This window comes from Tachyglossus aculeatus, chromosome 4 (genome assembly GCF_015852505.1).
Source record: "Tachyglossus aculeatus isolate mTacAcu1 chromosome 4, mTacAcu1.pri, whole genome shotgun sequence".
In the NCBI taxonomy this organism is placed as follows: domain Eukaryota; kingdom Metazoa; phylum Chordata; class Mammalia; order Monotremata; family Tachyglossidae; genus Tachyglossus; species Tachyglossus aculeatus.
The window spans coordinates 21,427,144-21,445,659 of record NC_052069.1 but is presented as its reverse complement, the minus strand read 5'-3'; the positions used below and the strand labels follow the sequence as shown (position 1 = coordinate 21,445,659).

General features: G+C 43.5%; 1 protein-coding gene and 1 non-coding gene across 3 annotated transcripts in view; both read right to left on the bottom strand.

Moving 5' to 3' along the window:
• LRRC7 (leucine rich repeat containing 7) overlaps positions 1-18,516 on the bottom strand; it is a 439,503-nt gene that overhangs the window by 403,868 nt on the left and 17,119 nt on the right. The window lies entirely within an intron of this gene.
• Positions 7,795-7,932, bottom strand: LOC119927538. The gene has a single exon (XR_005450532.1). It is a non-coding gene; the product is annotated as a small nucleolar RNA SNORA7 (small nucleolar RNA).

Here is an 18,516-nt window from a genome sequence, read left to right as displayed (position 1 = left end):
GAGGCCCAGAGAAGTTAAGTGACTTGCCCAAGATCACACGGCAGACATGTGGTGGAGTTGGGATTCGAACCCATGACCTCTGACTCCAAAGCCCGTGTTCTTTCCACTGAGCCACGCTGCTGATTCCCAGGCCCATGCTGCTTCTCAATAATTATGGTATTTGCTAAGCACTTACTATGTGCCAAGCACTGTTCTAAGCACTGGGGTAGATACAAGGTAATCAGGGTTTCCCACGTGGGGCTCACAGTCAATTCCCATTTTACAGATGAGGTAACTTGAGGCACAGAGAAGTTAAATGGCTTGCCCAAGGTCACACAGCAGACAAGTGGAAGAGCCGAGATTAAAACATGCCTGGACAGCTGGGATGGTGCAGGGGTGGAGCTTGGGGAGGGAGTAAAGGTAGAAGGGCGATGAGGGATAGAAAAGTTTCTTACATGGGGATGCAGGGACTTTGTCTGCTGTCTGCTCCCTGTCATGAATCAGTCAGTCTTATTTACTGCACATCTACCGTGTGCAGAACACTGCACTAAGCGCTTAGAAGAGTACAGTATAGCAACAGACACGTTCCCTGCCCACAACGAGCTTACAGTCTAGAGGGGAATGCCATGGTGTCAACATGGCGTGGTGGATAGAGCAGGGGGCTGGGAGTCAGAAGATCATGGGTTCTAATCCCTGCTGCGCCATTTGTTGGCTGTGTGACCTTGGGTAAGTCACTCTGCTTCGCTGTACCTCAATTTCCTCATCTGTAAAATGGGGTATTGAGACTGTGAGGCCCACAAGGGCCAGGGACTGTGTCCATCCCAGTTTGTTTGTATCCATCCCAGAGCTCAGTACAGTGCCTGGCACACAGTGAGCGCTTAACAAAAACCATGATTATGAATATTATTGTTGTGGCAAATAGTCACTCTTAGCAAGTCCTGGACCATGTGAACCTCGCGTGGGACAGAAACTGTACCCTACCTGATTATCCTGTAACTGCTACAGTGTTCAATACACTGCCTGACACATCATAAGTGCTTAAACACCATTATTATTATTATCTAATCATCATCACCATCATCATCAATCGTATTTATTGAGCGCTTACTATGTGCACAGCACTGTACTAAGCGCTTGGGAAGTACAAATTGGCAACATATAGAGACAGTCCCTACCCAACAGTGGGCTCACAGTCTAAAAGGTGGGAGACAGAGAACAAAACCAAACATACTAACAAAATAAAATAAATAGAATAGATATGTACAAGTAAAATAAATAAATTAATAAATAGAGTAATAAATATGTACAAACATATATACATATATACAGGTGCTGTGAGGAAGGGAAGGAGGTAAGATGGGGGGATGGAGAGGGGGACGAGGGGGAGAGGAAGGAAGGGGCTCAGTCTGGGAAGGCCTCCTGGAGGAGGTGAGCTCTCAGCAGGGCCTTGAAGGGAGGAAGAGAGCTAGCTTGGCGGATGGGCAGAGGGAGGGCATTCCAGGCCCGGGGGATGACGTGGGCCGGGGGTCGATAGCGGGACAGGCGAGAACGAGGTACGGTGAGGAGATTAGCGGCGGAGGAGCGGAGGGTGCGGGCTGGGCTGGAGAAGGACAGAAGGGAGGTGAGGTAATCCCAGCTCTGCCACTTGTTTGCTGTGGGACCTTGGGCAAGTCACTTAACCTCTCTGTGCCTCAGTTACCTCATCTGTAAAATGGGAATTAAGACTGTGCGCTCCATGTGGGACAGCCTGATTGTCTTGTATCTACCCCAGTGCTTAGAACAGTGCTTGGCACATAGTACGCTTAACAAATACCATTATTATTATTATTATTAATAAGGGGTAAGACAATGCATAGGTGGCACAGTAGGGAGAGAAAAGTGGATGGGGAGATCAGAGATTAGTCAGGGAAGGCTTCCTGGGATGAAATGAGATTTTAGCAGGGCTGTGAAGATAGTATGAGTGGTGGACTTTAGCGGTGTTAGAGGAGCAAAGTGTTTGGAAAGGAGTAAGCAAGCACTGGGTAGATATAAAATCATTGGGTTGGATGCAGTCCCTGTCCCAGATAAGGCTCACAGTCTCCGGTGGAGGGAGAACAGGAACTGAATCCCATTTTACAGATGAGGAAACTGAGGCACAGAAAAGTTGAGTGACTTGCTCAAAATCACCCACCCAGCAAGCCAATGGCAGAGCCAATATTCAGGTCCGCTGACTCCCAGACGCATATGGTCTTTCCATTTTCCATAATGCCTTGAGTGCCTTGAAGCCTATGGCTAGGAGTTTCTCCCCCATCCCTTGCCCCTAATGACCTGGCTACCTACTTTATTGAAAAAACTGAAACTACCAGGGGTAATCACTCTGAAACCTCCCTTGTTCCTCTCCACTCCCTCCCTTCTCCTGCCCCTTCTTCAGCTCTCCCTTTCTTCCCAGCAATATCCCAAAAGGAGAGGAGATCTCCTGCCTTCTCTCAAAATCTAACCCCTCCACCTGCACATCTAATCCCATCCCTTCGTACCTTATCAAAACACTTGTCCCCTCTGTCCTTCCTTACTGTTTGCTCTCCAATGGCTCTCCACTGATTTCAAACATGTTATGTCTCCCCTATCCTAAAAAAAAAAAACCCTCTCTTGACCTCTCGGCTCCCTTCAGCTATTGCCCCATTTCCCTCATACCATTCCTTTCTAAATTCCTGGAACGAGTTGTCTACACCTGCTGTCTCAAGGTTTTCTCCTCCAATTCTCTCCTTGACCCCCTCCAATCTGGCTTCCATTTCCTTCACTCCACAGGAACTGCCCCCGCAAAGGTCACCAATAATCTCCTTTTTTTCCAAATCCAATGGCCTCTACTCCATCCTCATCCTCCTCGACATCTCAGCTGCCTTCGATGCTGCCGAGCTCCCCTACTTCTGGAAACATTATCTAACCTCCACTTCACTGACACTGTCTTCTCCAGGTTCTCCTATCTCTCTGGTCACTCATTCTCAGTCTCTTTCATGGGCTCCTCCTCTGCCTCCCACCCCTTTAATTGTGAGTGTCCCTCAAGGTTCAATTCTGATGCCCCTTCTATTCTCCATCAACACCCATTCCCTTGGAGAACTCATTCACTCACATGACTTTACCACCTCTATGTAGGTGATTTCTAAATCTCCATCTCCAGCCCTGCTCGCTCCTCTTCTCCACAGCCTAGCATCTCCTCTTGCCTTCGAGAGATCTCTATCTGGATGTCCTCCCATCACCGCAAACTTAATAGGTCAAAAACAGAACTCCAAACTGCTACCAAGGTAATCCAAACATTTATCTATCCAGCCTTGATTACTGCAACCGCCTCTTTGTTGAACTCCCTGCCTCCTGTCTCTTCCCTCCCAAGTACATACTTAACTCTGCTGCCTGGACCACTTTTCTGCAAAAACATTCAGTCCACGTTTCATCGTTGCCCAGCCACTCTGCATCAAATAGAAACTCCTTACCATTGGCTTTAAAACACTCAATCACCTTGCTCCCTCATACCTCATCTTGTTGCTCTCGTAGTACAACCTAGCCCACACAATTCACTCTTCCAGTACCAACCTACTCACTGTATCTTGATCTCATCTATCTCGCTGCTGACCTCTCACCCATATCCTGCCTCCTCATATCATCATCATCATCACCATCATCAATCATATTTATTGAGGGCTTACTATGTGCAGAGCACTGTACTAAGCGCTTGGGAAGTACAAATTGGCAACATATAGTGACAGTCCCTACCCAACAGTGGGCTCACAGTCTAAAAGGGGGAGACAGAGAACAAAACCAAACATACTAACAAAATAAAATAAATAGAATAGATATGTACAAATGAAATAAATAAATAAATGGAGTAATTATTCTCCCCACCTTCAAAACCTTATTGAAGGCACATCTTCTCCAAGAGGCCTACCCTGGCTTATCCCTAATTTCTTCTTTTCCCACTTCCTTCTGAGTCATCCAGACTTGGTCCATTAATTCACCAGCCCCGCTGCCAGCTCCACAGCACTTATGTACATATCTATAATTTATTCATTCATTCAATTGTATTTATTCATTCACTCATTCAATCGCACTTATAGAGTGCTTACTGTGTGCAGAGCACTGTATTAAGCGCTTGGGAAGTACAAGTTGGCAACAAATAGAGACGGTCCCTACCTAACAGCGGGTTCACGTCTAGAAGGGGGACACAGACAACAAAACATATTAACAAAATAAAATAAATAGAATACTAAATATGTACAAGTAAAATAGAGTAATAAATATGTACAAACATATATACACAGTTGCTGCGGGGAGGAGAAGGAGGTAAGGCGGGGAGGGATGGGGAGGGTGAGGAGGGGGAGAGGAAGGGGGGGTCAGTCTGGGAAGGCCTCCTGGAGGAGGTGAGCTCTCAGTAGGGCTTACTGATTGAGCGCTTACTGTGTGCACAGCATTGTACTAAGCGCTTGGGAAGTCCAAGTCGGCAACAGATAGAGATGGTCCCTACCCAACAACAGGCTCACAGTCTAGGAAGGGGAGACAGACAAAAAAAACAAACAAACAAGTAGACAGGTGTCAATACCAACAGAATAAATAGAATTATAGCTATATAGACATTATTAATAAACAGAGTAATAAATATGTACAAATATACACAAGTGCTGTGGGGAGGGGAAGGGCCGGGGGGTGATGGGGAGGAGGAGAGGATAAAGGGAGGGCTCAGTCTGGGAAGGCCTCCTGGAGGAGGTGGGCTCTTAGTAGGGCTTTTTACGTATATTTATATTCTGTCATTTCATTTCTGTCTCCCACTCTAGACTGGAAGCTCATTGTGGCGAGGGAATATGTCTGTTATACTGTTGTGCCGTGGCTCTCCCAAGCACTTAGTACAATGCTGTGCACATAGTAAGTGCTCAATAAATACCATTCACTGACTGACTCATTTCTGTTTGTTGTGGAGGTGGATGAGCAACCACTGGCGGTTTTTTGAGAAGTGCGGTGGTATGGACTGAATTTTTCATAGAAAAAAGTACAGACTGCAGAGGCCATGTGCAAAAGTGAGTGTGGAAGTTAATGCAATAATATTTTACGCTAAATAACTGCCAAATGCTGGAGAATTGACCAGTAAACTTATATATGATTAAGGAAAAATTCATTGTATCTATGTTTTGAGCAAATCCAGTTATGCTTATTAGATAATTCCATATTGATAGCATATTGGATAAAGTTTTGTGTAGCTGGAACTTCCTTATAATCTTCTACAAAAATAGTACTTCATTCATTCATTCAATTGTATTTATTGAGCGCATACTGTGTGCAGAGCACTGGACTAATCATATATATATGATTAGCATATATATATATACACACACATATATATATATATGCACACACACACACACACACACACACACACACACCCACCCTATATAATCATATAGAGGCACAGCATTGCTCAGTGGAAAGAGTACGGGCTTGGGAGTCAGAGGTCATGGGTTTGAATCCCGGTTCCACCACTTGTCAGCTGTCAGCTGTCAACTTTGGGCAAGTCACTTAACTTCTCTGTGCCTCACAGTCTTCATCCCCATTTTACATATGAGGTAACTGAGGCCCAGAGAAGTGAAATGACTTGCCCAAAGTCACACAGCTGACAAGGGGCAGATCAGGATTAGAACCCACAACCTCTGACTCCCAAGCCAGGGCTCTTTCCACTGAGCCACACTGCTTCTTGTATTGACCCTGTTCAGGACTGGGTTTCTTGCTTTTTGTCTGGTATTACTGGAGATGGGAAACTTGTACTTCCCAAGCGCTTAGTACAGTGCTCTGCACACAGTAAGCGCTCAATAAATACGATTGAATGAATGAATGAATGAATGAAAAGGCAATGAATACACTCCTTTAGAATGATCATCATTCCTTGGTGCTTGAAGACTAGTTGAATTTGCTTAAGACAATTCCAGTCATACATCCACTTATAAGTGAGTTTCACCAAAACTGGCATTTTCTTCAAGAACGGACAACTTTACTTTTATACATGTATATATATGAGCTTAAATAGATATTTAGAGAAAGCAACATGGTCTATGGAAAGAGTACAAGCTTGGGAGTCAGAAACCTGGATTCTAATTCCAGTTCTGCCACATATCTTCTGTGTGACCTCAATTCCCTCATCTGTTAAATGGAGTTTCAATGCCTGTTTTCCCTCCGACTGTGAGTCCCATATGGGACCTGATTATCTTGTATCTGCTCCAGTGCTTAGTGGAGTGTGTGACAAATATCGCAAAATTTTATTTATATTTGCGTTTTTATATAGAGTCATATGCACATATAGATATCCATATATATGTGTATATACATGTGTATATACATATCTGTATATGTATATATGCATATTTATCTGTAGATCACTGAAGCATTCTCACTAATAAGTTCTTATTTCAGGAGTGTATATTTTTCAACAAGCAATGCCAAGAACCATTTTAAAATTAAGACTGTGAGCCCTATGTGGGTCAGGGACTGTGTCCAACCCAATTCCACTGTATCTATCCCAGCGCTTAGTACAATACCTGGCACATAGTAAGTGCTTAACAAATACTATTATTATTATTATTACTATTAAAATTATTGGAGAGAAGACTTCAGGCAAACAGATATTGCCAGAATATTACTGAACTCCGTACACTTAAGGGGAGAAAACAAAAAAATATCTACTTGCTAGTTATTTCTGTCTCTGCAGACTCCTAGGTTGCGACCACTTTGACTCTCATTTTTTCATGCAGCGGGCTCCTTAAAAAAAAAAAGAAGAATTTAAAAATTTTAATTAAACTGTTCTTTAAATCTATGAGTCTTCAAGCTGTAACTGCACCTGACTGAACATATTAAACATAGGGGTGGGGGGTGGAGGGGGTGGAGGATATTTCTGAGTTTCTAGGTGTTGGGTTATGTAAGCCAATGTATCAATGAGAAACTCAACAAAACACTTCAATTAAAAGATTTGGGAACGGGAGGGGTAGGAAAATTGCTTCCTAAAAGCTGAGGAGAGGGAGGTTGGAAATAACTGATTTTGAATAATATTTATCAAAGCCTCCCAGATGTGTTTTAATACCCTCTTTGTATCCAATTAATAATAAATACTATAAAGTAGATTAATTTACTGAACCATCCATAATCACTTTAATTAGTATAAACATTATATACATGTTGCAATAGCAAATGATATCTAATTTATACAATATAGTACTAATTAGCCATAAATTCTTTGAGTAAACACAAATATGTAACTATACATTGATCATTTATTACATGACAGCACACAATTATTACAATAAGTGCAAAGTAATTGTATCAAATGAACTTATTTCCAGCCTCTTGACTTGTTTCATCAGGCTAGTTTCTTGAACAATTTCCTAAAGAATGAACATCTTTCCTAAAGAATCTACTTCCACATGCATGTTGAGCCTAATTAAGAATATATAGAACACCAAAACTGGATCAGAACAACGATCCATCCATCCCAGTGTCCAATCTCCAACAATGGCAACGGATTTGTTTGGAGGAATGGTGTACTAGTCATCCTCCTGAATGTCTAGCCTCATAAATAGTCAGGGATGGATCATCTTGTCTTGTCTTATGCCGTCGAGTCGTTTCCGACCCATAGCGACACCATGGACACATCTCTTCCAGAACGCCCCACTCTCCCAACTACAATCATTCTGGTAGTGTATCCATACAGTTTTTTTTGTAAAAATATGGAAGTGGTTTACCATTGATAAACTTGAGTCCCCACCCTCGACTCTCTCCCATGCTGCTGCAGCCCAGAATGAGTGAGTTTTGACTTCTACCAGATGGCCTTCCACTCTCTAGCCACCGCCCAAGCTAGGAATGGAATGGGTAGGCCTCCGCTCGACCCTCCCTCCCATTGCCGAGACTGGTAGTGTACTGGAAACTCTCCAGGTGCGACCCTGAGAGGGGAAATGGACCATCACAGAGACCAAATTTACATCCTTAATTTTCAATGGGGAAGCAGCAGGCCCCAGTGGATGGAGCACGGGCCTGGGGCTCAACAGGACGAGTTGTAATGCCGGCTCTGCCACTTATCTGCTGTGTGACCTTGGGGAAGTCGCTTTGCTTCTCTCTGCCTCAGTTCCCTCATCTGCAAAAGGGGAATTAAGACTGTGAGCCCAGCTGGGACAGGGACTACGTCCTGTCCAATTTGCTCATATTCATCCTAGCACATAGTACAGTGCCTGGCACATAGTAAGTGCTTAACAAATATCACAATAATTATTAGCCCTAACTTCTCCTCCAAGCAATACTCTATGGACCACCGTGGGGGGAGTACTGTCTCTTCACAAATCCTCGCCCCCTCCACAGTTTCCAGTTTGAATGATAATGATTGATAAATAGTGATATTTGATTAGTGCTTACGATATGCCAAGTACTGTACTAAGTTCCTGGATGGATAGAAGATGATCAGGTTATTACAGTCCCCTTCTACACGGAGTCCACTTCACTTAAGCATGTGGGCCCTGATAGAGGTCTCCTTTAATGTCAGAATCAGCAGGCAGGCAAGCAAGCTCCGACTCTGATGAGCCTAGGGCACTAGTCAGTCCAACCAGAATCCCCTGGGCCTTGTGACTTGGCACATGGTCCCAGCAGCAGGCAGGCCTCGGGCATCCAATCTGAACCCCAATTCCAAGAGAGCCCATGAGAGTTTGAGCCAGATTCCCAGAATGATGCCCACCTCCAGGGATCATTCCGCTCTAGAATCTGTGAGAAGCAACACAGTCTAGACACCCTAATGGATAGAGCACAGGCCTGGGAGACAGAAGGACCTGGGCTGCAATCCACCCTTTGTCTGCTGAGTGACCTTGGGCCAGTCACTTCACCTCTCTGTGCCTCAGGTCCTTCATGTGTAAAACAGGGATTAAGACCGTGAGACCCATTTAGGACATGGACTGGGTCCAACCTGGTTAGCGTCTACCAGCCCCAGTGTTTAGTAATAATAACGGTGGCATTTGTTAAGCACTTACTATGTGCGAAGCACTGTTCTAAGCACTGGGGGATACAAGGTGATCAGGTTGTCCCACATGGGGCTCACAGTCTTCATCCTCATTTTACAGATAAGGGAACTGAGGCACAGATAAGTCAAGTGGCTTACCCAAAGTCACACGGCAGACAAGTGGCAGAGCGGGGATTAGAACCCATGACCTCTGACTCCCAAGCCCGGGCTCTTTCCACTGAGCCATGCTGGTTTCTGGCACACTTCAAGCATTTAACAATTACTCTTAAAAAAAGAAAAGTTATCCTGGTGAGGCAGCATGGCCTGATGGGAAGGGGCATGGGATTTGGAATCATGGCATCCAAGTTCTATTCCCAGCTTGGCAGTGACCTTGGACACGTCACTTAAAGTCTTCTACATGGGAATGAGTCACCCAGTTTTCACTAACTCTTAGTTTGCGAGTCCCAGATGGCACAGTGATTATGCCTAATCTGACTACCTTTTATCTATTCCAGCACTTCGGATGTAATGTGCTTAACAAATATCAAACAGTTTATTGAATGCTCACAGTGTGCAGAGCACTGGACTAAGCACTTCGAAGAGTACGATATAACAGAGTTGGTAGATACATTTCCTGCCCACAGGAAGCTCATTATCAAGATTGGGAGACAGACATTACAATAAATTACAGATACGTTCATTAGCAGTGTGGGCTAAAGTTGAGGTGAATATAAGATTCCAATCCACGTGCAAAGGCACTGCATGAGCAAGAGGGAATAAAGGAAATAAGGGTTTCATTGGGGAAAGCCTCTCGAAGAAGCAGTGTGGCTCAGTGGAAAGAGCACGAGCTTTGGAGTCAGAGGTCATAGGTTCAAATCCCAGCTCTGCCAATTGTCACCTGTGTGACTTTGGGCAAGTCACTTAACTTCTCTGTGCCTCAGTTACCTCATCTGTAATACGGGGATTAAAACTGTGAGCCCCCCGTGGGACAACCTGATCACCTTGTAACCTCCCCAGCGCTTAGAACAGTGCTTTGCACGTAGTAAGCGCTTAGTAAATGCTATAAAAAAAGAAATGCGATTTTAATAAAGTTTGAAGGCAGGGAGAGTGGTGCTCTATCGGATAGGAAGCGGGAAGAAGATCCAGAACAGGGCCAGGACACGGGCAAGGGGTCAGTGGTGAGATAGACAATATGGAGGTACAGTGAATAGATTGATGTTACAAGAGCAGGGAGGCTGACCCCATCCTTCTTCCCGGGATCTTCAAAAGCAGGAATTGTCTTGGCTTGGGCTGGTAGTCCTCAGGATGCCTGCCTCTGGGGACAGGTCACCCAGAATCCTCTTTCTCTCCAAACCTGGGGCCACCATGTGGTCCACTATTCAAGTTCCAGTACATTCCCAATAACACTCCTCCATCAGCATGGCTCAGAGGAAAGAGCCCGGGCTTTGGAGTCAGTGGTCATGGGTTCAAATCCCGACTCTGCCAATTGCCAGCTGTGTGACTTTGGGCAAGTCACTTCACTTCTCTGGGCCTCAGTTACCACATCTGTAAATGGGGATTGACTGTGAACCCCCCGTGGGACAACCTGATCATCTTGTAGCCTCCCCAGCGTTTAGAACAGTGTTTTGCACATAGTAAGCGCTTAACAAATGCCATCATTATTATCAGGTTTTTACCTGGGTGCAAGGCAGCAAGCTCAGTATAGAACTCACAGCATTCTGGGACTCTAGGAGAAACATTTAATCCCACATTTTCCCTTCCCTTCCTATTCTCCTAGTTGCCATTTAGGAAAATGAAGTCTCAGGCACCACGGCTCCGTGGAAAGAGCACGGACTTTGGAGTCGGAGGTCATGGGCTCAAATCCTGACTCCGCCACTTGTCAGCTGTGTGACTTTGGGCAAATCACTTAACTTCTCTGTGCCTCAGTTACCTCATCTGTAAAATGGGGATGAAGACTGTGAGTCCTATGTGGGACAACCTGTTCACCTTGTAACCTCCCCAGCACTTAGAACAGTGCTTGCACATAGTAAGCGCTTAATAAATGCCATTATCATCATTATTATTATTATTTCCCCAATTCCTTCGTTTTCAACAAAAATCAATCCGGCCAACTTTCAATAGCTCCCAATAAGGACTGTAACCAACTTGATTATCTTGGGTAATAATAGTGGCATTTGTTAAGAGCTTACTATATACCAAGCACTGTTCTAAGTACTGGGGTAGAAACAAGGTAATTAGGTTGTCTCATGTGCGGCTTACAGTTTTAACCCCCATTTTACAGATGAGGTAACTGAGGCCCAGAGAAGTAAAGTGGCTTGCCCAAAGTCACACAGCAGACAAGTGATGGAGCCGGGATTAGAACCCACATTCTCTGACTCCCAAACCTGTGCTCTTGCGACTGAGCCACAGGTGCTTGGCACGTAGCAAACAATGAACACATTACTATCATTATTATTGTCATTATTATCATTATTATATTATTATTAGACTTAGAAATAGAGCACGGTATTTGGATGGCCATTCAATAACCATTAGTTGTTTTAGACAATTCTTCCTTTTGTGAAAACTTTGGCCGAATTTCCACTCAGCAATGAATCCAGTGCAAGAGATAAACTCATCATGAATAGTACAGTATTTTTGTTGTAATACTGAAAGGTCAAAAGAGGCACATCCAAAGTGGCTTGTGAATCAATGAGATCAGAAACCCTGTGATTTTTTGACATGTTCCCAGCAAAATCAAACTCTTCCCCCAAAAGGGAGAGGCACATGAGCAGATAAGCACACATGGATATTACATCCATTTGTAGTATGCAGGACCTCTAAAAGGATGAAAAGTATACCCTGCATACATACTTCTTAGTGGAAACTTTTCATTCTTTGGATCTTTTAAGCTGACATTTGATTTTCTGTTACGAGTGACATATGCAACTCGTTACAGTTACAATCGCTATTCAGGCACACAACATTAAAAAAAAACCTTCCAGCGAAAAGCAGTTTGAGGGAATATTTTCCTTTATATGAAATAATTTAAATGAAGTGCTCAGAGAAGCATAATCAAAAAGGTCTTCTGGCTTTGTCATCTCTCCTTTGGCATGATACATTCTTGGCTAGTTCTGTACCTCAAGGGGAGAACTGCACTTTAACAGACTTTAAAAGAATGCTTAAGAATAGAAATATTGCTAGAAAGCAGTTGGAATGGCTGGTTGATTCTGCAAGAAGCTTCACTAATGTTTTACTTCCACTCAACTTTATTTTTAATGGCAAAGTAGACTGACCCGGAAAATAGGACAAGGCTGATACACATTCCTGGTCAGGGTTTAGGAGGTCACGAACCCGTTGTTGGGTAGGGACCGTCTCTATATGTTGCTGACTTGTACTTCCCAAGCACTTAGTACAGTGCTCTGCACACAGTCAGTGCTCAATAAATACGATTGAATGAATGAATGAAAGGCTATTATAAGATGAATGGGAACTTCAACAAATTGGGGTAAGGGACTGCTCTCATGATCAAACCTTCAATGATATTTACTGAGTGCTTACAGTGCGCAGAACACTGTAATAGGCACCTGGGAGAGTATGTAAGTGCAGGGCGGGCTCGGGGAGCAGCCGGGGCAGGGGCCGGCTGGGAGAATCAATCAATCAATCAATCGTATTTATTGAGCGCTTACTGTGCGCTTACTGTATGCAGAGCGCTGTACTAAGGGTTTAACCAAACCGGTTGGTCGGAGGAGGAGGACAATGAGGAGGATCCAGGGATGGCGGCCCCTTAGAGTCAGGGTGTCTCTGCCTTAGCCTCAGAATATGCATAAGATATTTTAGAGCCCAGTTCCCCTGACACTAGCACAGAAACACAGAATAAATTACAGGACATAATGCCAACACTGCTTATGGACACAAGAGGCATAAAAACATGTCCTTTTCCTCTGCTCCCCATCCAGTCCCCATCGCCCCGACTCACTCCCTTTGCTCTATCACCCCTCCCAGCCCCACAGCTCTTGTGTATATATGGACATATCTATAATTCTATTTATTTATATTAATTATGTGTATATATCTATAATTCTATTTATTTATATTGATGCTATTGATGCCTGTTACTTGTTTTGATGACTGTCTTCCCCCTTCTAGACTGTGAACCCATTTTGGGCAGGGATTGTCTCTCTATTGCTGAATTGTACTTTTCAAGCATTTAGTACAGTGCTCTGCATACAGTAAGCGCTCAATAAATATGACTGAATGAATGAATACACGACAATGGAGTAGGTATAGATGATCGCTGCCCACAAGGAGATTAAAAGACTAGAGGGGAAGACAGACATCTAAATACATTACAGATGGATATATATGTGTATGTCATGACGCTGGATTGGGGTGAGTATCAAAATGCTTAAGGAGTTCATGAGCTCACCTTCCCTGCACTCTAACAGAAGGAGTTGTTTTCCTTTTCCAAAGGAATTATGAAACTGGGCAGAAAAGTGTCCATATGGGTTACGGGAAAGGTAAGGACAGGAGAATGCCTGAAGGTATACACTTTTCTCCCTCCTGAATCTCCACAATAGGACTGAAATTGATAAAAGTAATGCCTCAAAGTATTTCTTTTAATCATCACTCTGATAAAAACAACCCCTTCTAGTTTCCTTTTATTTTTTGTGCCTTCCTCCTACCAGTTACTCTATCTTCACTCTTGATTACACTTTCAGATACCTCTAATATTTAATCACCTGCTCTTTCAAACCCACTACAGCAAAAGAACAAAAAACAAAAGCTATTGTTGCTTTAGTTGTCCTCCATTTTTACTGCCAAAAAATTAGACCTTTTTTAGACCCTGCTTTCAAACATACTCATGTCTCCCCTAGCCTAAAAAATTCCCTCTTTGGCTTCATGGCTCCCTCCAGTTATTACCCCATCTCCCTCCTACCCTTCCTCTCCAAACTCCTTGAGTCTACACCTGCCGTCTACAGTTCATTCATCCATTCAATAGTATTTGAGTGCTTACTATGTGCTGAGCACTTTACTAAGTGATTAGGAGAGTATAATGCAACAATAAACACACACATTCCCCGCCTACAATGAGCTTCCACTTCCTATCCTCCAATTCTCTCCCTGACCCCCTCCAATCAAGCTTCCACCCCCTTTACTACACAGAAACTTCCCAGAGGTCAGCAATGATCTCCTTTTAGTCAAATCCAATGGCCTCCCCTCCATCCTAGTCCTCTTCAACCTCTCATCTTCCTTCAACATTGCTGACCAGTACCTTCTCCTGGAAACTTTATCCAACCTTGGCTTCACTGACACTGTCCTTTCCTGGTTCTCCTCCTATCCATCTACTCATTCTCCATCTTTTTTGAGGGCTCCTCCTCTGTTGGTGCTGACTATATTTACAGGAATGTCTTGGAAAGAACAGGGTTTGGGTGGGAAGAAAAGGAGTTCTGCTTTGGACATGTTACGTTTGAGGTGATGGCAGGCCATCCAAATAATAATAATGGTATTTGTTAAGTACTTACTGTATGCCAAGCACTGTTTTAAGCACTTGGGGTAGATACAAGGTAATCAGTTTGTCCCACGTGGGGCTCACAGTCTTTATCCCCATTTTACAGATGAGGTAACAGGCACAGAGAAGTTAAGTGGTTTGTACACGGTTACACAGCAGACAAGTGGCAGAGCTGGGATTAGAACTCACGTCGTCCAACTCCCAAGGTCGTGCTCTTTCCAGATGTATGGAAGGTAGGAAGAAATAAGAAACTGAAGAGAAGGAGGAGTTGCAGATTTGGGAATCATCCGAATAGAGATGGTAGTTGAAGCCATGGGAGTGAGTGAGTTCCCCAAGGGAGTGGGTTTACGTGGAGAATAGAGAGGGCCCAGACCCGAACCTCAAGGGACCCCCACAGTTAGGGGGTGTGAGGCTGAGGAGGAGCTTGAAAAAGTGGCTGCGAATGAGAGGCCAGAGAGATAGGAAGGAAACCAGGAGTGCACAATGTCAGTGAAGCCAAAGTTGGGTAAAGTTTCCAGGAGAAGTGGGTGACTGAAAATGTAGAAGGCAACTGAGAGGTCGAGGAGGATTAGAATTGAGTACAGATGGTTGGATTTGGTAAGGAGCTCAATGAAGAAAGCATCCCTGAGGCTGTTCAGCTAAAATCAACCACAGTGATTGTACATTATATTCCTCCTTTTCACTGCTCGCAGTAGCAGTTAAGGCACCAGCTTTGAATCTGATCTAAGAGGCAAGTTCAAAACCCACTTATGAAGGCAAGTCCTTAACGGTCTGAATTTCAAGCAACAGTTTAAGAGCTTGAAAAGTAATCAGAGGAGTAGATTCTCATCTGAAAATAGGATAATTATCCAGATTTGTGACTTATAAGAAAAGGTCCTTATAAATTGATCCCTAGATTCTTATTTCCTCAAGGAAATTACTTAATGGATGATATCCTTCATTCATTCATCCCTTCAATCATATTCACTGAGTGCTTACAGGGTGCAGAGCACTGTACTAAGAACTTGGGCAAGTACAATACAACACTAAACAGACACATTCCCTGACCAAAAAAGTACCCAATACCAAGTGCTGTGCTAATTAGAAGGTAAGTACTGGGGTAGATACAAGATAATCAGATCAGACACAGTCCCTGGAGCACAAGTGCTCTCAATCTCAGAGAAAATAAGCATTCTCAGCCCAATCTTTTTCCCCAAACCATCCAAGTCATGACATCAGCAGTGAGGATCCGGGCTCTGGCTGATGAGGTGCAGTGCTCAGTCAAGTGAAGGTGAGAAATCTTCACTACTGCAAAATGCTCTCAGAGACCAATGACCAGTCCACTCTGGAAATTTTATTGTTTTCTCTCTATAAATTCAACCCGAGGAGTCTCAGGGGTGTTAATATGAGCTGACAAGCATCTGACAAATTAATTACAGAGTTGATACAAATAAAAGAGATCAGGAGAACAGAATACCTTCTGACCTCAGATGGGCTGGTGAGGATGTAGTGCCAGGAAATATAAATCAGAATCAGGTGATAAACAGCATAATCAATCCCCAGAGAAGTCTGCTCGATTGGATAATGACTCCTCATAAAATTGTTCATCCAAGCCTGTCATTGATTTTTTTTTTTCAGAAATGTAAAACCTAATTATAGATATTAAGTATGTGTTTCATCCAGCCTGGAATATTGCAAGTTCACGTCAGACCAAGAGCATTCATTTTGGATTATAAATATTTCCAAATGGCTAGAAATTAATTTGGAAACCCTTTCTCAGGTGCCCTCTTGCTGGAGAAATGACCTGTCTTTCTGCCCATAGATACCGTATCTTTCCATGCTGGAAGTAAAGTTGAAATGCAAATATCGATGCCTGTGCCGGCAATCTAAATCTTGTCGCTTCACGTACAGTATGCCAAGAATGCTAAAGGGTCACTGAGTTTAAGAGCCATTACCTCTGATTTTTCTTCCTAATTAATTCTGTGACCACGTTACTTAAGAGACAGGTCCTAAGCAAGCTGAGGACAGACAGCCCTAGTGAATGCATACAAATCATTATGCGGACAGCAGCACAAGAAAAACTGTTCCACCCAGGATTAGCCCTGATAATATACTGCCTAGCCCAAAGTACTATTAATAACAGCCTACCAGAAAAAACATCACCTATCACAAAAATTGTCATGTTTACTGTCACCCTGAGGGCTCAGCTCCCAAACAGAGCAGATGAACCATGGCATGCTGTGATGTGTGATGCTGTGCTTGACAGGGAATGGATAGATATGGCCCATCAGGTCTCTGGCTACAGCACATTACAGTGTGGAGGCTAAAATATGTCCTTGCTAGAATAAGCAACCCACGGACATGTACGTCTACGTGAATGGCTTTCTTGACCCACTCACAGAAGCACCTAATATTCATAGATGCCTTTTTCCACAGGGTGACATAACTTCAAGGGAGATGTATATACCTGTATATATGTATATATGTTTGTACATATTTATTACTCTATTTATTTATTTATTTTACTTGTACATATCTATTCTATTTATTTTATTTTGTTAGTATGTTTGGTTTTGTTCTCTGTCTCCCCCTTCTAGACTGTGAGCCCACTGTTGGGTAGGGACTGTCTCTATATGCTGCCAACTTGTACTTCCCAAGCGCTTAGTACAGTGCTCTGCACACAGTAAGCGCTCAATAAATACGATTGATGATGATGATGATGTATTAAAAAAAGGAATCAAAAACACCACCACACGCCCCCGTGGTGCATGCACCAACATCCCAACCCCAACTGCACCATTACCGAGCTCTGCTCTAGCAGATTAGGCCGCAAAATAATCTTCAGGTGGGCTCTGAACTTGTTCAGGCTGGGAGGTTAGATTGTTTTGGGAATGAGAGAAAAGGCGCCCTATTGTATTTTCATGGACACAGTGTGCAGCCGAACAGCTCCACAGAGGCAATCTTGCCATTGTCAGAGCCTTGTGTATAATTATTCAACTGATAGTTTTTATTGAGCATTTTGTGCTTTCCTAAGACATTTCCCATTCCCTTTGACTTTTCCATCACTGTACACAGTACCATCATCCTCCTTGTCTCACAGGGCCGTACTCTTGGCTTTATCCTTGATTCATCTCTTTCAACCCACATATTCACTTTTTCACAGAAGCGTGTCAGTTCAAACTTCACCACCCTTTCCTCTCCATTCAACCTACTATCACATTAATACAAGCATTTAACCTATTCTGTCAATTAATGCATCTGCCTCCTTGCTGACCTCCCTAACTCACTGTCTCCTTCATTTCAGTCCATACTTCACTCTGCTGCCCAGAATGTTTTTCTACAAAAACATTCAGTGCGTGTTTCCATTGTCCTCGAGATTCTCCAGGGGTTGCCCATCCACCTCCACATTAAACAGAAAGTCCTTAACATAGGCTTTAAGGCAGTCCATCACCTTGACTCCTACTACCACACTTCCCTGATTTCTTATTACAACCTAGCCCTTACATTTCACTCCTTTAATGAAAGCCTAATCACTCTACCTTGATCTCATCTATTTCGCCACCGACTTCTATACCACATCTTGCCTCAGGTCTGGAATACCCTCCTTCTTCATTCCCAACAGATGATCACTCTCCCAATCTTCAAAACCTTATTAAAAGCACATCTCCTCTAAGTGGCCTTCCCTGACTGAGCTCTCACTTCTTCTTCTTCCATTCCCTTCTGTGTTGTCTTTCCACTTGGATTTGCTCCCCTCTCAGTCCCTCAGAACTTATGTATATATCCATAATTTAGTTATTTATATCAATGACTGTCTTCCCACCTAGACTGTAAACTCACTGTGGGCAGGGAACATCAATCAATCGTATTTATTGAGCACTTACTGTGTGCAGAGCACCATACTAATCACTTGGGAGAGTACAAATATAATATGTAACAGACACAGTCCCTGCCTACAACAAGCTTGTAGTCCAGTGGGGGAGACAGACATCCAAATAAATTCATTACAGATATGTACATAAATGCTATGAGGTTGGGAGGGGGTGGTAAGTAAAGGGAGCAAGTCAGGGCGATTCAGAAGAGAGTG